General features: G+C 44.7%; 1 protein-coding gene across 5 annotated transcripts in view; it reads left to right on the forward strand.

Annotated features, from left to right (window-relative positions):
* The window catches only part of UBR3 (ubiquitin protein ligase E3 component n-recognin 3), a 2,710,065-nt gene that overhangs the window by 655,942 nt on the left and 2,027,166 nt on the right, over positions 1-26,957 (forward strand). The window lies entirely within an intron of this gene.

A 26,957-nucleotide genomic window follows, 5' to 3' on the forward strand; every position in this document is an offset into this window, starting at 1 on the left:
AGATGGTTACCAAGTTCCAACATGCCCAACGTCTCCCAGCCTTCGACTTTTTGAGGTTGCTAGGCCTCATGGCATCCTGCATTTTCCTAGTGCCGGAGGCTCGCCTGAGAATGAGATCCCTCCAGTGGGCACTGAGGACTCAGTGGTCACAATTCTCAGGGAGAATGACAGATCTTCTTCAGGTTTCCGGCAGGGTGGCTCGAGACCTTCAGTGGTGGGCCTGTCAGGAGAACATTCTGAAAGGAGAACAGTTTTGGCAACCCTGGCCGGAGATGACAGTAGTCACGGATGCCTCACTCACGGGGTGGGGAGCACATGCCAACGACTTGACCATCAGCGGTCGTTGGTCTCCATCGGAGTCCAGACTACATATCAACCTGTTAGAGCTGAGAGCCATCAGACTTGCGCTGAAGGCGTTCCTGCCAGCTGTACAAGGGAAGAACGTCCTGATAATGACAGACAACACGGTGGCCATGCATTACCTCAACAAAAGAGGAGGCGTAGGATCACTACCCCTGTGCAGAGAGGCGATGCAGCTCTGGTTTTGGGCAATCCAAGAAGGAATCTCCATCGGCAGTTCACCTTGCCGGAGAGAAGAACTTGACAGCGGACGCTCTGAGCAGGCAGAACACAGTCTCCCACGAGTGGGAGCTAGCTCAGGAAGTCCTTCAAGAGATCTTCGCCCTTTGGGGAACCCCTCAGGTAGATCTGTTCGCCACCAGCCTAAACAGGAAATGCGACCTGTTCTGCTCAAGGGAATTTCCCCCGAGAGGAGCTCTGGGAGACACGTTCATAGTGGACTGGGAGTTTCCGCTTCTGTACGCGTTCCCACCGGTCCCTGTCATTCCTCAAATGATCAGGAGGTTGAGAAGATTCCGGAGAACCATGATCCTAATTGCCCCGGATTGGGCCAGGAGAACGTGGTACCCGGACCTTCTAGACTTGTCCATCTGCCCTCCAATTCGACTTCCACTCAGAGAGAACCTACTCTCACAGAAGGGAGGTTAGGTTCTCCATCCAGACATCAACACCCTCAACCTTCACGCTTGGCTTCTGAAAGGCTGAGGTACAAGGATTGGGACCTCCCTGAGGATGTTATGGAGGTGTTGCTTTCGGCAAGGAGGCCAGCAACAAAGTCTTTATACCGCTGCCGTTGGAACAGATTCTGCAGCTGGTGGAGAGAACAGAATATCGACCCTTTTTCATATGGTACACCAATGGTTTTGTCCTTCCTACTATATTTGGCAAATTCAGGCCTTTAAGTTGGCACCATATAGGGCTATCTCGTAGCGCTATCCATCTTTAAGCGTACTGCGGAAGAACCATCCTATTTCAAATTACCCTTGGTAATACAGTTTCTAAAGGGGTTAACCAATGTTTATCCCCAAGACCATTCCAAGTTCCCCTATGGGATTTAAACTTAGTACTAACTTTCCTGATGGGCACACCTTTCGAACCACTCCATTCTTGTTCGTTAAGATTCCTTACCCTTAAAACTGTTTTATTAATAGCACTTACATCTGTTAGAAGGGTGAGCGAATTACGAGCTCTTTCTTGTAAACCCCCTCACACAATATTTCACAAAGACAAAGTTGTCCTGCAAGTGAAGCCTAATTTCCTCCCAAAGGTGGTTTCTGAATTCCATATCACTCAGAAGATTACTCTACCATCTTTCTATCCTCCTCTTCACCCGGGGAAAGAGGAAGAGAGGTTACACAGGCTAGACCCTAGGAGGGCTTTAAGTTTTTACATCAGTAGACTAGCCAGGATAAGACAGGCAGACCAGCTGTTTGTAGGTTACGCAGGTCACAAGCTGGGGTTACCAATAACTAAGCAGACCATTTCCAGATGGATCATTCTAGCCATTCTGGAATGTTATAAACTGGCAGGGAAAGAGCCCCCTCAAAACCTTAGGGCTCATTCGACCAGAGGTATTGCAGCTTCTTCGGCCCTCAAAAGAGGCGTGCCGGTTAAAGACATCTGTGCGGCCGCTACATGGTCGTCTGTCCATACCTTTACACGTTTTTACAATTTGGATTCCTCCTCCAGTCAAGAGAATAGGTTTGGAAGGGCTGTACTGCATTCTATTCATCAATAGAAGACAGCGTGAAGTCAGTACTCCCTCCTCCGATAATAGAATACTGCTATGGGAGCCTATCTAAGATGAGGAATACGTCGGAGAACACAATCCCTTCAAAGAACAAGTTACTTCTTACCTTGTAACGTTCTTTCGACGGGATGTTCCTCCGACGTATTCCTCATCGACCCTCCCATCCATCCCCGCAGTTCTACTTCCCTTGTTGTTGCAGCTTACGCTCCTTCAGGGTGATTAGTTTAGTCCAGAAAATATTATTGTGGGCTACAAAACGGAACTGAGCAACGGACGCTGCGCGTGGCCTTTATAGGCAGGATGACGTCAACGTCGATACGGCGGCTGTCGAGGGACATCGACTCTGAGGATGTCGACGCGCAGCGCCCTCTAGAGAGAAAAAATTTTCTGAGGCCAGCAGAGCTGGAAGGAGATATCTAAGATGAGGAATACAGGCAGTCCTAGTGGCATCTTGTCAAATAAAAGGGCCTATATTAAGAAAAACCCATTGCCAATCATTAAGCTAAATACAAACAGAGTGTGGGATTGGATTCACAGGAAAGAAAGAAGTGTTCACAAATAATCAGTCAGGATGCGGTAGTCTGGTCTCCCTTCCCCATGTTTTCAGCACGGAACAAGGTAGGATACTGGAGCACAGCACACGCTTGCGCTTTCCCTGCACGAGCTAACAGTTCCGCTTTCAACTTATCAGGGCCTTCGGTGGTTAAGTCTCTTTTCTACAAAAAGTCTCTGGTCTCTGAGGACCTGATGTCTTCAACAAAATAATAAACAAAAGTTCCTTTCTGCTTGCACGTTGGGTGATGTCTTTTCAACCCTGGATCGCCCTCTTCCGGGCTCAGATCCATAAGTGTTTAGTAGTATCAGGCCCTTCTGTATTCAACCTTCTTGCTTACTAAGGTATGATGAGCTCTCAAAATATTAAATAAAATGCCAACAAAATTCCAAAGTTCTTCTCTGATAGTGTGTTTGTGTTTGGATAATAGCTCTTCACCCCTCCGTCCCCCTCTTCCGGGCTCAGACCCTTCTCGATTGTTGGCCTCGCTCCGCCGGGTTCACTATGGCTTTAAACACAATCTTCTTTGTGACATCTATTTGATTCACAAATCTTATGTTTGTTTGAACAGATCACTGTGGGCATCCCTCTATCGGGTTCACTCTTGCCAACTTCACAATGCTGGACTCACTTCCCTTGGCTTCATGTACAGAGAATGTTACTAGACCCTTGTATGAACACTTTGACCCATTTCTCGCCTTTCTCCCAAGGCATTATAGTTACAGTAGTTCAACAGGGTAATCACCCAGAGTTTCCCGAATGAACACCCACATGGTGCTTGACTCTTCTATGCTGGCTTTCCCCTTGCGTATCAACAGTTCTTTGTACTTTTAATCTGCCGCTTGCTACTTCAACACAGTTCAGTTTCTTATCGATTCTTATCGACTTACCGGCTGTGATGAACCACTTGGCTTCTCTTGTCTTTTGATTCAAGGCCAGTACCATGGGGCGAAGCTTCTCTCCCCGGCTGTTGTCAGTGGAGGAGGACCCTGAGTACCGTTGACATCTGCTGCAACACATGCTGGCTTTTGTTCGTGGTCTTAAGATTCCTTCTGCAGAGGGTTCATGGGCCTGGCTCAGAAAGGGCAATGTTGCTTCTCTCCTTGTCACATCTCGATTTGCGTCGTCTTTCTCCTCCTCTTGAACTGCCGTGCTGAGTTATCCCTCTCGTTGTGCGGTCTGACTTGCTCCTATTGTGCTCTTTAGCTCCACCTTTTATCCCTGTGGGGGAAGTGAAAGGGCCGTCGGATGTGTGTGATTCTGGCCAATTGCCTGACTTTGCCTGAACCTTGTGGTGGGACATGTCCGTAGACACTCTGGTATTTTTCCGTCGTCTTTTGTGGTTTGCGAAAGTGTTCATGTCAGAAAAGGGGGTTAGTGTTAAAGTATACTACAGGGTAGGATGGGGAAAAGGTGTTATAAGGAGGGGGATACTGCATCTCGCCCGCCGGTGTCCCACTTCCACTCCCCAAGGACCCCCCCAATCCAGGTGATCCTCCCTCACTGGTCCACCCCGAGGAAGTGGATCCAATAGCTGTGGGTGTGTCCTGGCCACCTGGGTGATAGATCCTTCAGATTTCTCACAATAGCCACTCATGGTTGGTTGGCATAATCTCCCAACCTTGGACTTTCGGCTCGTTTGCAGCACGTGAACAGAACAAAACCCAGGTGCAGGAACAACTGCCGACCACTGCCCACATTGATCAATTAGTCTACTCTCTCTCATCAGTTGGACCATGAGCCAAGGCTTATCCTTTGGAGTTGACCTTGATGACTGTTTTCTTCTCCAGGATTTTTAAGGGAGTCACGGTACACCACTATCTTCATCTGAGGTTTAATGAATAGACCTTGTTTTCAAATCTTGCACCACGTGTCACTAGACCACAAATCTGTTCATTTCGACCTGTTATTTACCGCGATTTGATTCAATTATGCTGGGTGCGATTACTCCTCTTGGTCTTTGGAGACTTGGGTGCTCCGTTTTATATGTACTTTCTTCAGCCTTGATTGTTCAATTCTTGGCACATGCAGATGTTTTCGCTTCTGCTCAATCTAAGAGAAATGTGCTGGAACTCAGTGACAACAAGCAAGACAGACACAGGTGATCACAGTCCAAGGGTGTTTATTGGACAATGAAATGTGATAGGCAGGTTGGAAAAACGCCTAATCTAAACCTAACTCTCAGATGGGAGCAAATGTTTACCCTCAAATGGAAAAATAAGGCAGTCCTACTGGTGTTGTGTCAAAGCAAAAAGGGACTATGCAAGGGACTTACAACTATTACATAAAAGGGTGTGGGATAGTTCTCAAGATTAGAAAGAAGTGTTCTCAAATAATATGTCAGGATGCGGTTGCCTGGGTCTTCCTTCCCCACGTTTTAAGCACGGGTTAAGGTTGGAGCTTGGAGCACAGTACGGTCTTGGACTTCACCAGCACGAGACGACATTTCCAATGGTAGATAGTCTCGGGTTTCACCAGCACGAGACGACAGTTCCAATGGTAGATGGTTTCGGGCTTCACCAGCACGAGAAAACAGTTCCAATGGTAGCTCTCAAGACGTCGATGGCCAAGTCTTGTTTCCTTACAAAGTCTCTTGCCTTCGGGCCTGAAGTGTTCAAACAATTAAACAAAAGTTCCTTTACCAAGTTCATTTTCAAAACTTCATGTGAGTGATGGATTTGCCCCTAGGTCCCCCTCTTCTAGGCTGACCCTTTTCAATTGTAATCTACTGTTCTGGTAGGGTGACGATTTCACCCTTGAGTCCCCTTCTTCTGGGCTGACCCATTATTAATAGAATCTTTGGATGATAGCTTAACTCCTTATGATCTCCTCATTCAGACTCAGACCTCTTTCGACTACCAGCCCTTGGGTGACGGTTTCACCTCTGGATCCCCCTTGCTCGTGCTTGGACCTCTCTTGACTGTCAGTGGTGAGTTTAGCTCCACCCCGGATCTCCCTCGTCCGGGCTCGGACCCTTCCTAATTTATCAATGTCTTTATCAAAACAGTTCAGTGGACCTCCCTTCTTTGGGTTCACTTTATCACTTTGTTTCTCAGGAACTGTAAACATCACCCTCCTTCGGCATCCCTCCTCTGGTCTTTTTTTTGTCTTTTCTTTAGTGCTTTCAATTCAATTCAAATGTTCACGGGATTCACTTCCCCTACTTTAGCCAACTTGCGGATCAAAGTCTTTTGCCCGACCCTCGCATATGACCACTTTGCTTCTTTTGGCGGCCTTGCTATGACCTTCTGGATTTTTGTAGTTTCTCAATATGGGGCTTGACCAATTGCCTGACTTTGCCTGACTCTTGTATTGGGACATGTCGGGTAAACGGCTCTAGTGTTAGTCCGTTGTGTTGTGCGAAAGTGTTCGCAGTGAAAAAAAGGGGGGCATAGTTTGGAATGTGCTACATGAGAGGATGGGTAAGAGGTGTCAAAGGAAGGGGGATACTGCGTTTCACCCGTCGGTCTCCCACTCTCCGCGGACCCCCATCCAGGTAATCCTCCCTCCCTGGTCCACCCCCAGGAACTGGATCCAATAGCGATGGGTGAGTCCTGGCCACCTGGATGACAGATCCCTGAGGTTTAGGCAGGGATACACGTTCAGGTTTCTCACAGTACATTTGATACTGTTGTTTGAGTGTACAACGTCTCTCGTATCTTCGATACGGTATTGGGATAATACTTAATGTCATGCACAGAGTGTTTTCTGCTATTCTTCCAGTATGATGTCAGTAAGGGGACGGGCACTAGAGATGACGTCAGCTGCTTCTCTACACAACGTTAATTGAAACAGGTAGGTGAGGGTACAAAGGTAGCACTTTTAGTGGTTACACTTAAGAAAAAGAAACGTACACAAGAAAGGAGTCGTTTTTCCACTGTAATCCATTCCTTTTAGTGGTGCTTGGACAAAAGATAGATCTGAAGAAACACTAGATAGAATGTACTCTTTCATGGATTTCTTAGAAAAACATCCTATAAAACGTAAACATGTTGTACAGGAAGAGGAGGCTCCATCTAAGACTGCTAGAATGAGGATCCCATAATTCAGCTTGCTACAGATGATGATGATGATGATGATGAGGAAGACCCATTCACTGAGCCGGATGTCTATACGGTCCTGATCCCAGACATAGCGGATTATCCCATTTCTTCATCGCCCATTTATGATCAGATTTCATATAATGATCTTAAAAAGGTTGCTGATGTCTTCAAAATTGCACCCATGAGTCTCAAGAGGGCACTGATTTAGTTGATGACATTATCAGCAAGAAAAAACAAAAGGGCCAATATACCCCTTTATTACAGTCTGTTAAAAGGAGGTCAATACCACCCCTCTAATCACCAGCCCTAACCAGAGATGTGAATCCATGCATTGAGAAGCGATTCAAGCCAGCACCTACAGACACTCTTTTTATTACAGGGCATCTTAAGCCAGATTCTCTCGTAGTTGCTACTACCTGTAAAAGCGATGGGACTCCCTTAGCCATATCCATGGCACCTCCCGATAAAGAGAGCAAAAAAGTGTATGCCCTCGGGAAAAAGGTAACAGCTGCTTTTCAAATGTGTATTGCCAATAATACAACTCTAACGGCAAGTTTTAATAGAGTACAACAGGATCATGTGGAGGACCTTGCTAATGGGGTCTATGAGCCCCTTAAGTCTGAAATACTTAACTCTAACAGAGGGCAGCAGACCTCTAACACCATCCTCAAGAACACTCTTGATTCTGCAGATACCGTTGGTAGAATAGTTGTAAAGGGCACCCTTGTCAAGAGACATGAGACGGTAAGAAATTCTGGGTTTGGAACAGAAACCCAGGCCACACTGCTAAACATGTCTGTGAAAGACCATGCCCCATTTGGCAAAGCAGTAGACGATGAACTCGAAACTGCAAAAAAGGAGCACAAGACTCTTAAAACATTGGGACAAATTTCAAGTAAGCCTTTCCAACAAAGAGGTTCCTTCTCTAACCACCGTAGTTTCAGAATCAAAGCTACCCTAGATGCTCGGGCCAATCAGGCTATACTTCAGGTGCAGGCCCCAACTTGTGGTATACTAACAAAGGACAATTCTCCACGTCTCGGTCTTCATTTCCCAGAAAATTAAGAAGTAGCGGTAGCAGAGGTAGAGGCCAAGCCATTCGAATTTCGGCAACACCTTCCAAACAATAACTCCTAATTTCAGGTCCCCTCCCATGCCACCCCAGTAGGGGGGTCACATTGCATCATACACCCACATATGGGAGGGGATATCGCATCCCTGGAGTACCTCACAACTCCTTCCTGACCATGAAAGCCAAATGGGAGTTGACCCCTCCCACCTTGGTTAGCACAGGCTCCTGATTCTTACTAACAGGTAACTCGAGGCAGCCAATGGGGGAAGAGGGTTAGGGAGAAGTTCTGGATAGGGAGGTGGTGATGAGGAAACCCAGATTGAGGGTTAGGATATTCGTAATTGGATAAGTAGAGGGTTTTGTAGGGAAGAGACAAACACAACATACATTTTGAAAGGCCAAGCAACTGCCTAACCTTTCGGTAGAGAGACCCTTTTTAATTAGGATCTCTTACCCCTGAATTCACTCTCCTACTACACTGAACAAACTCGTTCTTGATGCTTCAGAATGTGCCGCTTCTAGCACTCTTATTCTTTCATGACAGAAACATGAATTGAAAGCAACCAACATAAGCACATATAAGGCATAAGTATGAGATTTTAGCACATAGACAAAATACATGAAACTGGGCATGAAGAGATAAATCCCTCAATGTGTTTGCCAGTAAAGTATGTGTCAAAGTTCATGTGCTCCCTTCCCGAAAACACTGTATGCACCTTGGGGAGCAACTGTATGCGCACTCAAGCAGCGATGAACAAGTGTAAGCATGGACTGCACATGTCTTTTCAATCACTGTTCGTGCCTTTAGCTTTCAACAGCTGCATGCCCGTATCTCCCTTCCCCCATTTTGTCCCAACAGCACATTGCAGCACTTAACTGTGGCCTAGGAGTCCAAACGCCACCACCCCAGGCGTTGATCGTTGATGAACCCGCGTTGTAGGCCTCCAACAATCCTCTTCCTTATGGATGTCAGACTTGCCCGCCAAGCGGGGAAGTGAATTCGAGAGAGGAGAGCTCAGAATGGGATTCCTCCTTCTAGCCTGCAGACCGCCGCGCACGCACACCTTCATCCCCTGCCCCTGGCACCATGGGAAATGAAGTCCAATCTCGTTACAGCTCCAAAGCATACCGTCCTGATACCTTTTAGTTCACCACCCTGCTAGGACATATTAGCCTGTGAATGGTGGCTCCTGCCACAAAACTCCCCATGCTTAATGACTACACCCCATTTCCTCACATTACCCCCCTCATTAGGCCCCTTTCCCGGACCCGGCTTGCCCGGATGAGCACGATGGACATTTCTTACCAAGCGTGGGGCGTGCACAGCATCAGAATGCTCCCTAGAGTTATCTTCAGGACCGTACTCCACCCAAGAAATCAAATAACAAATCCTTTTGCAGCGCCACTCGGAGTCCAAAATTAATTGCACCTCAAATTCCTCTTGACCGTTTCGCATCACACCAGGAGACTTCTGAGTTATAGCAACAGGATCTGCAGGCTTGATCAAAGAAACATGAAAAACAGGATGTATCTTCAAATGAGAGGGAAGAGTTAAACACACAGCTGTCTGTGAAACACATTTCTCAATAACATAGTGACCAATAAATCGAGGAACCAATTTACGAGGACCAGATAACTTGATATTTCGCACTCACAACCACACACGATTCCCTACCACATATTTCGGACTCTACCGCCTCTTTTTCTCTGCTTGTTTCCTATAGGCCCCTTGGCTTTCTCCAAATGTTTGCTCGCCCTCTTATGTCCAGAAGCACCTCTTTACACTCTGATACAGCAGGAATCCGATCACAATTCAGAACCTCCTCTGGCAGCATCTTACAATCTCGGCCATACAAATAATAGTATTATAACAGAACTCTGCTAACCACAGGGCTCGGACCCATGATAACCTGCCATCTTCAATTAAGTATTGCTCCATAGTTTTATTAACTCTCTCGGTCTGCCCATCTGTGTGAGGGTGATAACTTGTGGATAACGCACAGGAGATTCCAAGCATTTTGCAGAAGGCATACCAAAACCAGGAGGTAAACTGTGATCCACGATTAGAAACTATGAACCATGCAATCTCACCACATGTTGTAAAAAATAACTCCGCCAAAACTCTTGCACTCGGAATCCCCGCACAAGGAATGAAATGTGCTTGTTTAGTCAAATAGTCCACTACCACCCAAACTGTATCAAATTTCACATTGTTGGGGAGTTAAGTTACAAAATCCATAGACCGACATGTCCAGGCCTTCCTTCGCGTAGGTAAAGGTTGTAAATAACCTGCTGTCTTAGAATGATCAGACTTGGATCAGACACAAGTCTCACACTGTATCACATATTCATGAACATCAGCATTTAAACCGTCCCACCAAAAATAACGTACCATGTTTTGAGAGTCATCCTTACCCCAGCATGACCTGCCAATCGGGACTCGTGGAACCAAAATAGAACCTTCCTTCGCAAAACCTCCGTACGTAGGAATCATTTACCCTCCTGATAGGGCAACCCCTCCCGAATGCTTCTCAACTTGTTTTCCCTCACCCATTTCTGCCACACCTTTCTAGGGAAACCATTTCACACCTCTGCCAGCATGTCCTTCGTTACTGCCCCCACAATCTCCTCCACAGATATGTTTTGCTCCAGCTGAACCTGAATTCTTGTATTATCCTGTCTGGACAATGCATCAGCTTTCCCATTACTCCTCCCCAGAAGATCAGTGACCACTTAGTCAAATTCCTCAAAAAATTGTGGCCATCATAATTGCTGAGGACGAAACGTCTTGGCTGACTTCAGATATTGTAAATTCTTGTTATCTGTAATGACTACTACCGGGTTTCATGCGCCCATCAAATAGTGTCGCCTTTCCGTGAAAGAGGCTCTAGTTGCTAGGAGTTCCTTGTCAGTAATAGCATAATTTTGTTCACAACTGGTCAACTTGCGAGAAAAGAGAGCCACCGGATGCATGATTCCTGCATCATCTGGCTGTGACGAATTGCCCCAATGGCCATGTTGGTGGCACCTGTTTCTACTTGGAATGGTCTCTTAGAATTAGGGTGTCGCATAATCGGGGGCCTCTGTAAAGGGTGCCTTTAATCTCTGAAAGGCCTCCTCTGCCTCCTGATCACAATTGAATTGGCTTGACCTCCTTAACAGCCATGTGATGGGCGTAATAGTGGATGAAAACTTGTTACTAAACCTGCAATAGAAATGAGCAAATCCCAGGAATGACTGAATGTCCTTTACACACTTTGGGGAAGGCCCCCGGTTACCGCCTGAACCTTCTTGTCATCCATGACTACACCAGAGGGAGTTCATATGAATCCGAAAAATTCCACCCTAGTAGTATGGAACTCGTATTTTTCCAACTTTGCTAACAGATGATATTTAATCTTCCCAAAACCGCTTTTACATGCTGAATATGTTGCTTGGCAGACTCTGAATATATTAGAATGACATCAATATAGACAATTGCAAATTGATCCAACTACACCAGCAGCACCTCCTGCATAGAATGTTGAAATGCCGCCTGAGCATTGCATATCCCAAAAGGTATAACCAAATATTCAGAAAGATGTTTAAAGATGTAGGTGAAGGAGGAGAAGCTAAAGACTGGTAACATAGTGCCTGCCTTTACATCTTTAAAAAATTCAGAAAGACCAAACTTGGTTTGAAAAGCAGTTTTCCATTCATCACCCTCTTTCACTTTGGTTAGATGATGAGCCCCCTCAGGTCCGGTTTTGTGTATATCTTAGCCGCCTTAACCTGGTCTAATAGTACAGAAATTAATGGCAGTGGAAACCTATTTTTGATGGTGACCTTACTTAGTGCCCTATAATAAATGCAGGTTCTCAAAGTACCCTCTTTCTTAGGCCCAAAAAATAATGAAGAAGAAATGGGTGATTTGGAATGACGAATAAACCCACATGCCACCATTTCATCTATGTATTCTTGCAAGTGTTGTCTCTTTTTTCCGAGAGGGCGTAAATCCGACTACAGGGAAGTCTAGCATTCTCTTCGAGGTCTATCACACAATCAAACCTTCTGTGTGGGGGCAACTATACAGCTTTTACCTTATCAAACACCCCTGCAAACTCCTGAAACTCCTCAGGCAGAGCAGTAGCCACCGCCCGAGGTTAATCTGAGGGCATGCCCCTTCCACCAAAATGTTTGTGGGACCCTCAACCTTCGTTAAGTGAGGTTCACATTGCTCAACATCAAATGTCATTCTTCTTTTCCCAATCAATATGTGGATTGTGTGCTACTAACCACGGCATTCCCAAAATGACACCAAACTGGGGAGCTGCGATTAACTCGACTTTTATAGTTTCCTCGTGCCCTGCTCCAACCCACATTGTAACAACTTGTGTCTCTGTGGTGATGGGACCAGATGTTAAACACAACCCATCCACTGCCTGTACAGGTGCACTTTCCTCCTTAAACATAGTAGGTATTCTCAACTTGGCTGCCAATGACATATCTAGAAAATGTCCAGTAGCCTCTGAGCCAACCATAGCATAAACTGTCTCTCGAGTATTAGCGATTATCAATGTTACCAATCGGTATAAAGGTGGTGCTTTGAGCTATGTAGTATTTACTGCCAATAACGGCAAGTCTTCTACCCTCATGCTCAGTGTAGTTATTGCCCCACATACCAAACCCCCTCTTTTCCTGCCTCCATCTCTTTTCCATGTTTCGTGCAGGAGCATTAGGGCAATTTCTAATTTAATGTCCTGCCTTTCCACATTATAAACAGAAATTGTTAGCTCTCCTCTTCTCCCTTTCCTCCGAGGACAATGGTCCCCGAACACTACCAATTTGCATAGGCTCCCCCTCCACCGGACGCCCACCCACCACTCTGCTCCGGTCCAACCTTGCGAAAGGAATCACCTCCGTCTTTCTTTTTTTCCCCTTCCGTTCACTCAGTCTATGATCTAAGCTCAATGCCAGATCAATTAGAGCAGTACATCTATGTGGCTGTGATTCTAAGTGTGCAATTGCGTCCTTTAGCTCGTCCAGTAATCCTTGATAAAACAGTACCATCTGCTTTGGTTCTGGCCATTCTGTTTCCACCACTAACCTGTTAAACTGTGTGACATAAGTCCCCAAATCATTTGTCCCTTGCTTAAGGGCAGCAGTTCCTTATCCTGTGCCAGAGACATGTTATGACGATCAAACAACCATGCAAATTCTGCAGAAACCCCACCCCAATCATAGAGTATTGGATCATCTTTCTGCACCAAGGGAATGCCTCTCCTTACAAATATGACATTACAAAGGCTGTCCACGCTTGAGCCGCTTCAAAAGCTGACGGCTTACATAGGAAATGCAATTTACATTGAGTCAAAAATGTTGACAACTTCCTGGGACCCCCCCCGAAAATCTCTCTGGTGATGCCAAAGGCACCCCTAACTGCTGTGGTACCACTAGTGTATTAGTCCACCCAGATGACCCTGAGGACGAGACTGAAGCCGCCCCTTGAAGTGGCGTACCCTGCGCAATCAACCCACTAACCTGCATCTTTAACGTGTTTGTCTCCTGCCGAGACTGCACCAACTCTGCCTGAATTTGCTGTAGTGCCTTGAACACATCTGCTAATGGTGGAGGGGACTCCATAAGGATTAGGTGTTTTTTTCCTCCCAATTTGGGGGCTGGCGATTATCTTACACCCCTGGAGTATCTCACAACTCCTTCCTGACCACAGAAGGCAAATGCGAGTTGACCCCTCCCACCTTGGTTGGCACAGGCTCTTGATTCTTACTAACAGCTAACTCGAGGCAGCCAATGGGGGGAGGAGGGTTAGGAAGAAGTTGTGGATAAGGAGAGGGTGATAAGGAAAACTGGATTGAAGGTTAGGGTACTCGTAATGGATGGGTTGAGGGTTTTGTAGGGAAGAGACAAATACAACATACACTGTGAAAGGCCAATCAACAGCTTAATCTTTCAGTAGAGACCCTTCTTAATTAGGATCCCTTACCCCTGAATTCATTCCCCTACTACACTGAACAAACTTTCTTAGTACTTCGGAATTGTGCCCCTTCTAGCACTCTTCACTCATGACCAAAACATAAATTGCAAGCAACAAACATTAGCACATCGAATCTCCAGTACAAACATAGGGCAACAAGCCCCAAGGCATAAGCATGAGATTTTAGCAGATAGACAAACTACATGAAACTAGGCATGATGAGATAAACCCCTCAATGTGTCCCTCAGACATGCAGCGACGAACAAGTGTAAGCATGGACTATATAGGTGTTTTTTCAATCACTATTAGCGCCTTTAGCTTTCAACAGCTGCATGCCTTTATCTCCCCCCCCCCCTCAACTTGTCCCAACAGCATATTGCAGCACTTAACTACGGCCTGGGGAGTCCGAATGACACCACCCCAAGCGTTGATGAACCAGCCTTGTAGGCGTCCAACTCTCCTCTTCCTTGCGGATGCCAGACTTCCCTGCAAGGCAGGGAAGTGAATTCTAGAGAGGAGCGCTCAGAATGGGATTCCTGTGTCCCTCATTCTCGGCAGCACTGTGTACTTGCCAACCTCCTGCATGCTCTGGGAATCTTTAGAAACGCTCCGCCATACACTCCTCCAGCCCGTGCCTGCAGATGTCAAAATGACCAGCAAGCAGCACGGGCCGGGGAGGAGTTTTATAGCCTGCAGACTTGCGCGCACGCATGCTTTCAACCCCTGCTCCTAGCACCATGGGAAATGAAGTCCAATCTCGTTACTGCTCCAAAGCATACGTCCTGATACCTTTCAGTTCATCATGGAGCGTGGTCCCATAGCACCACACTGCCAGGGCTTATTAGCCTGCAGATCGTAGCTCCTGCCACAAAACTCCCCATGCTTAACCACCACACCCCATTTCCTGAAAGGGGATCAGATCAGACAAGTAGATGTTAACAATGGTAAAACACGCTTATCGCATGTAATTCCATGAATAAACGCACAATCAACCTCCAAGACACAGGAAGATACCTTTTCAAGCTATCAACGGATACTTCAAGCCAAATGTAGACACTCTACTGGAGAAAAGAGCCATAGAACTCGTTCCAAAATCAGAGGTAAACAAGTGCATTGTTGATTTTATTTTTTTGGTTTAAAACAAAAGCTTTACAAAATACAAAACAAACGTTTCCAACAATGCACATTACTTCATTACCATTTTGAACTTGTTTTCAAAAGGATCTAAAAGAGAAGTTAAAACAAAGATAAAACAAATATAGAGTCTCAAAGTTAAAACAGGAATAAAATGCGTAAAATCTCAGTGAAATTAACATAATTGACATATTTTAAAAAACATTCTTAGCCATGAAAATCCAGGCCAAGTTATTCACAAATTTACAAAAAAGATCTATAGTTTGGGGCATTGGTGCCAGACGTTCTAGCAAAAGATGCTTTAAATCCTCCTTCACTAATAAATCCTTGCAAAATCTACAATATACCAATTCCGCCATATCGTAATTTCGAATACATATGTAATTAGTTCCTAGGACATTGAAGCAAAATCGCATACAATTATTTCGATAGTCTAAACTCGGAAATGTTAGCACATATGGTGCTGCATCCCCAGCTCTTCTGAGTTCTACTCAGTTGAGAGTACAAGGTATATTTCCCCACTGCTTATCGTGTTGTAATCCAATCATTCAATACCACGGCCTGTTTATCTCTTACCGGATCTGTGACCAGAATTTCCTGTGTAAGATCTAAATGGTTCAATTGTTAGCACAGTGATTAAAAACTCTCTACCCAGAGAGCCAGGCTTAACCACCTCTTTACTTATATAGGCATACAAAGAGTCAGATCCCATACATAAAAACATTTGTAGATGGGACAGATGTTTCCATATAACTCTGCTTCTTAGTGATTGCATCCCAAGTTCATGCCGTATGGCTACTAGTGGTACACACTTATGAAGAAAATACAATACCTTTTCCCAAATTAAAGAATCCTAGGAGTCAAGCTCATCTACCAGCCAAATGGGAAGTACCTCCAAACCATGGAGTAATTTCGGCACTGCTTTTCCATTATAAAAGGTTATCACTGGGACATGTGGGAATTTCCCAAATCTATCTGTGCCGCCAATAAACAGCCTTCCTTTTTTAATATCTTCCTATAAAAGATCTTATTAGGATTAGCCACTATTGGAAACCCCAAGTACACCATACCTTTTGCAACCTCAAGGCACTCCTTAGCAACATACCATGCAAATGCTGTTTTACTATCTTTTGTTTTAGAGGGATTGATTTCAAATGTATTCTCTCTAGTGAACCTTCCAAAGAATTGACAGTAAGGTTTCTATCTATGAGAGTAAAATCATCAGCATAAGCTAACCACGACAGCTTGATATCCCTCTCGCTTGGGACTATAAAGCCGCTTTCTCTAAAGCTTCTCCCACATCAGCAACGTACAAATTAAAAAGGACAGGGAGCCAAAACGCATCCCTGTCTCAGACCTGACCTGGTCTTAACCCTTTTGGATACATCTCCTGCGTTATTTAAACAAATATGAGTAGATGTTTTGGAATGTAGATACATTGATATAGTTAACAAGCCATTTGGCAATCCCCACTTCTGCAGTTTACACCAGAGACTGTTTCTGTCCACTAAATGAAAAGCAGAAGTCTGGTACAGTGAGGCTGCATACATTGGTATTGCATTTTCAGACCAGGCCAGGTCATGTAAGCATTTAATTAAGAAACCGTTGCAGTCTGTACCCCATGTGCCTTCTAAAACAAGTTTGGTAAATATTTAAAACCCCATTATCCTGGGCCCAACCTTCTAATTTTTCCAAAATAATCGCAGTGAATATTTTACAATTCAATTAAGGTAATAGGTCAAAAACCTGTAGGAGAGTTTGTTACCCTTTTAAGAATGAGGATGACAAATGCATTTTTCGGTGTGTTAGGACTTTCTCTCAAGTGTTTAATATTCTTAAATAAGATATAGAAGGCAGTAGCCTACATCTCTGGGTCTTGTTTGAAGATCTTTTTAGACAGATAGTTTGGGCCAGATGCACGAGACCCATTGCTCCTCCAAATTATTCTCTCTATATCCTCTATAGTAAAATCCAAAGACCAAAACACATCGACTCGCAATATCAAGCTGACCCCATTACCTTCATCCCTCCCGTATAGCTCTGTGAAGTTACACCCATGTACCTCTTCTAGTCTATTTTCTCCCCCATTTCCAAGTTCCCGATAAAAATGTAACATCCTTCCTCCTCGCTACAATATCTAGCAGCATCTCCCCATCTTGCTGCATCAACTGATACCTGTGGAATTTAAGCCAAATACGGAATAACTCCTAGTAATGGCTTCAAGTTCACTGAACTTGATTTTTCATATCTGCTTTCTACAGGCCTTTTTTCTGTTCTGTATGTTCCTTATCATTCCTATGAGTATGGTGACTTCGCCCCCATATCTTTCCATTCGCTGCAATAAGGTGGTCATTGTACTTTGATGTGTATTAAACATGTGCTTTGCCGAGAACATATTAAACTTTTGCTCAAGTGTTGCGGTAATAATCATATATTTTATTTGGTTATTAAATCTGGTGGCATTCTTTTTACTCCATTTAATTTTGCTTCCACTGGAGTTGACCACAAGTGGCCCCACCACACCTTTCTTTCCTGACACTCTGGTCATCCGCAAAAACACCACACTAAGTTTATTATGCTCACTCGGATTTGTTTAGTTAATGCAAAATTCCAGACGGCGAAGCAACATGGTCCTAGTAACAAAAACGTTTATAACAAAGGTAGAAAAAACACTATGCCAGTTGGGGTAAGAGACTAAATCTCCCTCAAGCAGCTTATTTAAAATGTGAAGATCCCAATCCTCTGACATTTGCCTCCATCTTGACCCAGTCTTTACTGTGCTTGAACCATCATAGGCATCAACAACCTCACTCCCCAATATGCCAGTAGGAGAATGTTGGGGTGGCCAGAAAAAGGTCCCCATGATGAAGAGGAGTTATGTTGTGCTTTCCAAATTTGTGATAGTGGGAGTGAGGAAAATCGCCGCAATTTTGGAATTTCATATGTATCCAGTGTAGTTGATTATGAATGGCATATGTTACTTTAGTGTTAATTTTTGGTTAAAGTTGATACTTATTAGATTACACGCACGTGGAAAGATGAAAATTCTGAAACCACATACTGAAATATAAATACGATGGAGACATATAATGTGCTATGGAGTGCCAAGAAGCAGGCAATGAAAGGTTTTCATAATGCGCATGCGAGAAAGGCGGGCTGTCCTGAAGAACCCACCATAAAGGAAAGATGGCATTTATTAAACATGCATACACACTGACAAAACATATAAAGGATTTATAAATCGGTAAGTAGTGGGTGTCAATGAATTCATTCAGACTCTGCAGCCAGCAGTTTGTGCAGTGAATTTCAGAAGGCTGGGCAAGTCTAGTCCTGCAGGCTTGGGGGTTGTCAAAGATTAAGCAAGCAGATGATCAGCCGTTGAGCAGGACAAGGTTTATGGTTTAGTGGTTCCTCAGGGAACATATGTAATCTCCTTCAGTGCATTGAAGTCTTGCAGACGGGTGTGGCCATCTCTTTGACCAGCAATAAATGTGGGGTGAAATGGCGCTCAAGGCCATGGTGTCGGGTATTCACTTGTTTTCTCAGAGTGGAACATTAGGCCATGCATGATTGGCATGGTAGTCGTATCAACTCAAATGTTTCAATGACGTCGGAAAACCAGGGAGGATGAGAAAGCTAATGCTCGTTCAAAGAGAACCTGTTTACTCAGCCTTGAAGTATCTATGTGAACCATGTGCAATTAGGGTTAAGGTTAAAGGGCTCAGACCAATTGTTACTAGAAATGAATTATGTTTGCACATAAATGTTTAACTGTTTGATGATGTCATGATCTACCACAGACAAATCCTAAAGGAGTGTGTTCTTCACATGAGCTGAAGATGTTAGTTAAGATAACGGCTACCAATGAGAATTTATGAATTGGAGAAAGGTGGGATTTCTTTGAAGAGGTTTGGTCCAATCACATGTGGGGGGAAACAGACTGCTGTGCTGCCTTGCTCGGATCTGGAGCGGTCGCTCAGGGAGGAATTGGCTACTCTGCTTGTAAAGGGAGCCGTGGAGGAGGTTTCATGTCCAGAGAGAGCATGCCTACCTCCATGTGCTGATTCTTTGAAGTCACAGGACATTCTTGTGGTTTGCCATTGAGAGCTTCCATTTTCAGTTCAAGGTGTTTCCCTTGAGATTGACCTCTGCACACAGCGTGTTCACCAAGTGGATGGCGGTGGTGGCGACTTACCTCTGGAGGTGAGAAGTTTGTCTTTTCTTACTTGGACGACTGGCTCATGTGAGACTGATCACTGGTGCATGTGTCTTGTCATCTCGAGGACACCTGTCGGCTATACATCTTGGGCTTCTCTCTGAACCTCCAGGAGACCAACATGATACTATTACAGAGACTCCAAATCACTGGGCTAGTTCTGAACACAAAGGTGGGAAAGGCTATCCTGCACAAGGAGAGAGTCCACAGCATTCAACAGATGATCACCCTTTTTAAGAAGGCATGCATGCTATCAGTTTCAGCCTTTCTCTGCCTTCTAGGCTCTCGTGCTCTCCTGCATTTTTCTAGTGCCAGAGGCCATGCTGAGGATACGCCTTTCGAGTTTCGGTGACAGTGGCCAACCACCTAATTGGTTAAGTCGTGAGAACCTGATGGCGGTATTCCGTTCTGGATATCTTGGCTGAAGTCCCAGGTTGTCATAGACATTTCCTTGGAAGGCTGTGGTTTTATTATGATAATAATTATTATTATAATTGTTCTTTAATAATGCGCTTAATACCAGCAAGTAGTTTCTAAGCGCGGGATTGGAATTCGAACCTGTTGCGCTGTGTTGTCTTGCTCCCAAAACAAACGCGTTGCTCCTGAGCTACCCTTCCTCCCCTCAGGGATCTGCGGGTGAGCAGGATTTTGTCCTGGGTAGAGTACCAATGGAATATTAACCAGTTTCAGCTGCGAGTCATCAGACTGGCCGTGCTGGCTTTTGCGCTGTCCCATTGAGGGGAAAAATGTATTGCTCCTCATGGAAATCAGTGATCATGCAATACTTAAACCGGAGAAGGAGGTTGCAGATGATGCCTCTTTGCATGGCGGCCATACTACTTTGGTTATGGGTTTTGGAGAAGGATATCCCTGTCATAGCAGCTCCCTCGACAGGGACAGAACTGGTTGGCAGATTCCCTGAGCAGGCTGTGGTAAGTCTTCCACAAATGGTAATTTACCTAAAGGCCCTAGCGGAAATATTCAAGCGTTGGGGGATTCCCTTTGGTGGATATGTTAGCAACAAGTGCCAACTCCTTTTCCAGACATTTCTTCTCACAGGAATTTCCCCTGAGAGGGGTCTCTTAGTGGAGTGAACCTTCGGCCTTCACCATGCTTTTCCTCCAATTCTCATAATTTTTTCAATTTTATTTGGATTTGTATTGCGCTTTACGCCACAGCACTGAAAAGAAATATTTGCTGAGCGGGACAAATCAAGTGGGAAAATGAAATGATAGTCCAATGTTTGGAGGAGAGTCGATGATCCTTAAGGCCAGAGAGAAAGAAAGGGATAGGAGGAAAGAGTGGAGAGTAAGCAGGAGCACGTTCAAGTGCAGTGGGTCCATTAGATGGAAGAACAAAACGGGATTGGGTACAAGGTGGTCAGGGAAATGACAGGAGGAATTGAGACTTGTTGCAAAGAGAATTATAGGGAGTATAGAATGGGAGCAAAGAAGCGGGATAACAGGGGTGCAAGGTTTTGAATAGACTTAAAGACAAGACAGAGAAAATTAAACTTAAGATGAGAATGAAAAGGTAACCATCGCAGGGAAGGAAGAGCTGAATAAATGGAGTTGTGAGGAGAATGAGAAAACAGGAGGCGAATAGATGAGTTATAGGTGGACCTTAAGGGACATAGAAGTGAGAAGGTCCAAAGAGAAGACAGGAGCAGTAGAAGAGACAGGAACAGAAAGGAGAGCAATCCCGTTGATTCTTAGGAAGTTGAGGAGGTTTCGAGTTTACATGATTGTGATTGCCCTGGTTTGGGCTAGAAGCCCATGGTACCTGTTACTTGTGGATTTTGCCATTTGACCACCTTACTGTTTTCCTAATTCGGCGGGCCTGCTGTCCAAGTCAGAAGGTCGAGTGCTTCATCCGAACCCAGTCACACAACCTCCATGCGTTGCTCTTGAGAAGCTACCGTGTTATGGCTGAGATCTCTCTGATGACATTTTGGAGGTGTTTCCGGCTGTGCGCAGTCTCCGTGAGGTCCATTTATGCATGAAATTAAAGAACACTTGGGGGGGAATGGTGCACGGAGGAAGGTTTATACCCATTGATGTGTCTCACTTATGTAGTTTTGTTGTTTTTGTTGTCCTTTGCTAGGCTGGGACCGCAAGTGGCTACAGTGAAGGGGGTATTTGACCTGTCTCCGATAGCTCAAGAGGTCTCTAGAGCAAGGTTCTTTCTTTTCTCTTCCACTGGTTGCTCAATTTCTAAAGGGCTAGTGAATGTTTCCCCGGTCCAATTTGTGGTTCCACACTTGGACTTGAAGCTGGTCCTGTCATTCTTAATGGCTGCTCTTTACGAGCCACTGTATTCTATTTCACTTCTACTCCTCACATTAACGATGACATTCTTGTCGGAGATCACATCTACTAGTCATGCGAGTGAGAGGCAGACTTCGTCAGCCAAGGCACACTTCCTTCAGTTCTCTAAGGAGGAGATGACTCTTTGGATTAGGCCATCCGTTTGTCCTAAAGTTGTATATGACTCATGTTAAGCAAAATATCGAGATGCTGAAGGAGGAGAAGGAAAGGCTGCATGAGTTGGATCCAAATTGAGCGCTCAGTTTTTATCTGGACAGGACAGCCTCTTTTTCAAAAAGATGATCAGTTGCTTATATCCTTTTCTTGGGTGCTTTTGGGATGTGCAGTTACTAAGCAAACGCTGTCATGATGGATTGTGCTGGGCATAGCGGAGTGTTAAGCAAAAGTTGGGAAGGAGGTTGCATAGGGACCCCAAGGTCATTTTACTAGAGGGGTAGCAGCTTCCTTAGCGTTACAGAGAGGCGTACTCCTGACGAACCATCTGCTAGATGGGGTTCGCTATATTTTCTTTTGAGGCACTAAAGACTGGTATTGTTGGCTGGCAGGGATGCTCAGTTTGGCAATGTAGCTTTTGCAGAGTTTCCTAGTATACCAAGAAACCATAGTGTGCAGTAATACAATCGCAGCAAAAAGAGTAGTCTGAAAAAAAAAGTGCAGCAAAAATGCTGTGTTTTGACCCGGTAAAGGTGTACCCATTATACCATTTAAGGGGAGCGGCGGTGTCTCCCCCGGTCCTCTTAAATGGTATAATGGGTCCAGAGGTTGCAGGGGTATCCTCTGCATCCAGTACCTGGATTGTGGCGGCAAAACCACTGCCTTTTTTGCCACGATTCTTTGTGTAAATGGTGGCCATTTTGCCACAATTTTAAAACATGTGACTGAAACCAAGATGGCAAAACAAAGAGAAAGAAATACTAAGAACTATTGGTGTTGCAAATGAACTTTGAAGGATTCCAAGAGGTAAAGTAGAAGAGAACAAGAAACTACAGATACCAAGAAGTATTGTGTTGCATGTGAATTTTGAAGGCAGCCAAGAGGGCGAAGTAAAGAGATTAAGAAACTAAAAGTACCAAGGGGCATTGGTGTTACAAGATGAGTAACATTGTGGATTGTAGAATTGTTTTAAGAGAGGTCAAAGTGGTCATGTAGAGGTCTATATAAAATCCTTGCAGTTTCAAAAGTCTTAGTGAAAAGACACCTAAGACAAAACCTGGGAAAAAGAACCCCCAAAAAGAGACAGGCTCGAGCCCAGCAGCGGGAAGCCTGTGCAGAACTGTGAGAAAGTGAAGTTGAAAAGGGAGGCAGGCTTGAGCCCAGCGGAGGGAAGCCTGTGTTGAAAAGTGGGAACGTAGAGGTCAAAAGTAGAACTGTGTATTTATGACAAGGCGGACAAAGCCTAAGGAAGTGAATGAACTTAAGCCCAAGCCTGTACTGTTGAATTGCACCAGTAAGCCAAAGTGGCAAGACTGATTGTACTGTGCCATCAACCTATCATTTTTCAGAACCTCTCTAGACCCCGTGATACTGGACGTGGGGAAAGGAGTTGTTACTTATCCATTCTGACATTTCCTTTAAGACCCAATTCTCTTTTTGTATTCCCTGAACACATTTGCCATTTTGAGACTGAGGGCAAGGTTAGGTTTCTTTTAGTATAGGCCTTTTTATTTTGACTAGACTGACTTGGACTTATTTGTTGGCTGGTCGAGACTACTCCCATTCTAGAGTTAGGGCCAGTTAGGAATTCTACCAACCCAACCAAAATACCAAATAAAGGTTTTCAAAACTAGCATCTATTATGTCTGTCTACTATTGGTACCATGCCTTCCTTGCAGTACTAAGTAAAGGTGGGACTACCCAGTTCCATCAATCTTCAACTTGGGAGAGGAGGCCTACTCTCTAACCAGCACATAAGAGATACGTCAAGTGATGCAACAGTGTCTTGGAAATCTTGGCGAGAGACAAAACTATTCAGAGGTACCTGAGGAATGAAATAAAGATGAAAAATAAATTAACAAATTACACAAGACCAAGGGTGGAGGGTTCAAGTAAGTTCAAGAAGCTGAATGAACCCCCTGGGATCAGTAGCGGGTGAAGGAAAAAGGTGTATTTGATCATTTGAATGAGAGACTATTGGAGGACAATGATGGTGCAGAATGCCACTTTAGTAGCTATGAGTAGGATCTGTTGATATGTTTTGTGGGTTGTACTTGACTTTGTATTGGAAAATGCTATTTTGAAATGAGAGGAGGGGTATATGATGGTTTGCCTGGCAGCTGAAATGTTAGATATTTTTCTATGCAAGGAGTTAATCTATGGGGACTCACTGTTCCTTTTGTACTAAGGGTTGCGGGGGGCAGGGGGGGGGGAAGAGTGCGGGAATCTATGATGGATACATTGTTTTGAGACAGGGGAAGAGTGGATTGATGTTTCCTTTAACTCGCTTAGCTTTCTATGATATTTCTTGAACACCCCTATGGTTTGGGCGTGCGCTTAGTCTGGTTCTGAGGTGTTTGTGAGATGCTGAAGTTACTAGATGACCTAAGTAGTTTTTAGCGGAATTGGAGAATTTTAGTTATAAGTCTGCAGTGTAGCACTTGGATACAGACGCTGGTATTGGAAGAGACCGGAAGAATCATTGCTACCCTTAATATTACGGTACTGAATTTGCCACAAAAGTGTGCTATACTGGGGAGAGCAATTAGAAAGAACAAGCTGGATGTGCTAATTATTCAGGAAACCTATCAGGGTGGAAATTAAATGTCTTTAAAGGGCACAGGGATTAGCACTTCTTCTTTGACCTCTCTGGAACAAAACCGGACAGGCAGTGGAGTATTATTTTTGACCCCATTTAAATTAGGGCACCAGCTGGTAAAAAGGGTTTTCATGGCAGACTCCTCATGGTTGAAGGGGCATTACCTTCTGTGAATTTTATTTTCGTAATGATGGAGAATTGGATTTGATTGAACATGACTTTGAGAAGCTGGCTTATTGGGAGGAGAGAAGCTTGATCATAGGGGGGGATATTAATGTAGAGGAGCAAAAGGATGTGTCCAGAGTTCTAGAATGATCATAGTTGCTTCTGAAAACTTATACCTTGGTGGATGCGTTGCGGAACCAACCTACATAGAGAGCCTGCACATTGTATTTGCCTCCTCATAGAAGTTATTTAAGGTTTGATTACCTCCTACTGGACAAGGGGCAGACGCACCTAATTGGACTAGTTTTATGGCTTAAGTGCTAAAATGGAAAAAGAACCGGCTTAAAAGGGCTTAAAAGGGAAGTGCTTTAATTGGAGCTGGGGTTATATGAATCGGGGTGGGGCTGAGGATTAAATAATCAGGATTAGACAGCTGTGAGTACTACCAAGTACCTTATAGGCTTGAATGGTTTCATGAGAGACACTTTTTTTGAAAGGGACAAATGTCTAATATTCTTTTAGGACCAAGCTAGATCACTTGGGTCCCCAGGAAATAGCCAACAGTTTTTTCAAATAATATGGATATACCCCAGAGACCGGTGAACCTATAAATGATATGAAACCATAGCTAAAGGAACTGGATCTTTTGACATCACCTGAGGAAGGTTTGCTAAAATTGGAAGGCCAGTTTATAATGGGTGATTAGAGTAATGAAATCGAGATCACCACCAAGCCCAGATGATTACATGGCAGAGTTTTTCAAAAGTTTAGAGTATGTTTGCCACCTAATTTATGAGATATATTAAAGGGATTATGGAGAGTGTGGCGAACCAGAAGGAGGAGTCCGAAGAGTTAGTGACATGTTCACCATTTTCAGAGACTTAATCTCACCCACCACCAGTCCGGACGAGATCATTAAAGAAGAAGATTGGTGCGCAAGTATCCAAGCAGCCTCACTTGGTAAAATAGAACTTCTCCAAGGGAAAAACCAAGCGTAATTTAAAGCCCTCCCTAAGCATGACCGACTGCATATGCCTAATCTCCCATCCCATCTCCCAACCGACTTTTCTCCTTCAGAGATGTCATAGAAAAGGAAGTCGTTGACCTCCTTCAACACCTAAAACCATCCCTGTGCAAAGGTGACATTTGTCCTCCTAATATCATTAAAGAATGCGCCAACTCATTAGCACCTCTCCTAACTGCGTTCATCAATGCCTCATTCGCAACAGGCATCGTTCCTACCAGCCTCAAAGAAGCTTGGGCTCGCCCTCTACTGGAAATTCCTTCCCTAGATCCCTCCTCCCCTAACAACTACCGCCCAATCACCACAGTTCCATTCCTCCTAAAAATCTAAGATAAAGCGGCTCACAACCAGATTCAACACTTCCTCAAATCTAACTCCATCCTAGGTAAAAGACAGTCAGGATTTCGGAAAGGCCATGGCACAGAAACTGCGCTTTTGGATTTAAAAAACCAAATAACAGAAATCATGGACAAAGCTAAACCAGCTCTCCTCCGACTTTTAGATGTCTCGGCTGTCTTTGATCTAGTTGACCACAAGATCCTCACTGCACACCTCACTCATGCTGCCCAATTCTCTAAGAAGGCCTCTGCATGGATCACATCCTTCCTAAAAGCAAGAGCCATGAAGGTTTTCTCAAACCAGGCCAGTGCAGCCCCAACCACCATCCAATTTGGAGTCCCACAGGGCTCCTGCACAGCTCCTTCTCTCTACAACCTGTTCACTAAGCCATTCTTTGATAAACTAGATTTGCTCGGCATAGCCTACACAAACTACGCTGATGATACGCAGGTACTCCTGCCTCTCTCTGGCGTGTATGACCAAGATTCTGCTGCTCTCCACTTGATATACTCCACCATCCAAGCCTGGATGGCGGCTAATGGGCTATGTCTTAATGGAGACAAAACAGAGATCATCCTCATCGGCCCCAAAGAAATGATCTCCAAACTAAGTGAACAATATGCAAACTTCACCATCGATAACTCGGTCATCCCTGTCTCCCCGTCAGTTAAGACATTGGGGGTCTACTTAGAAGTCACTCTCTCGATGATGAGACACGCCAGTGCCATTGCATCATCTGCTGCCCACACTACCAAACTATTCAATGCAGTTAAACCCTTCCTCTCCAAACAGTACTGTTTGTCTATAGCCAAAGCAACCATTGGAGCCAAACTCAATTATTGTAACGTACTACTAGCAGGCACCTCCTCTAAAAACCTAATAAGACTCTAAGTCATTCAAAATAATGCCCTTAGAGTGGCTCTAAACATCCCGAAAAGGGACCACATCACACAGTCCTAGCGAGCTGCCCACTTCCTCACCGTCAAGGATTGTATCACATTCAAGGCCCTCACTTTAATGCACAAATGCCTTAACCTCACAGCCCCACCCTACCTCTCGGAAACCATTGTCAGAAACACCTCCTCCCGTCCTATAAGATCTGGCCAATCCAACCAACTTTGCATGCCTCCTATAACAAGGACTAAAGCGGGTGGGCTGCGATTCCCACATATCGCGCCTAAGCTCTGGAATGCCCTTCCCAACTCACTCAGAGCCGTGACCTCACTCTTAGCATTCAGAAAAGTGCTC

The sequence above is a fragment of the Ambystoma mexicanum genome, chromosome 9 (genome assembly GCF_040938575.1).
Source record: "Ambystoma mexicanum isolate Mex_15411 chromosome 9, UKY_AmexF1_1, whole genome shotgun sequence".
Classification (NCBI taxonomy): domain Eukaryota; kingdom Metazoa; phylum Chordata; class Amphibia; order Caudata; family Ambystomatidae; genus Ambystoma; species Ambystoma mexicanum.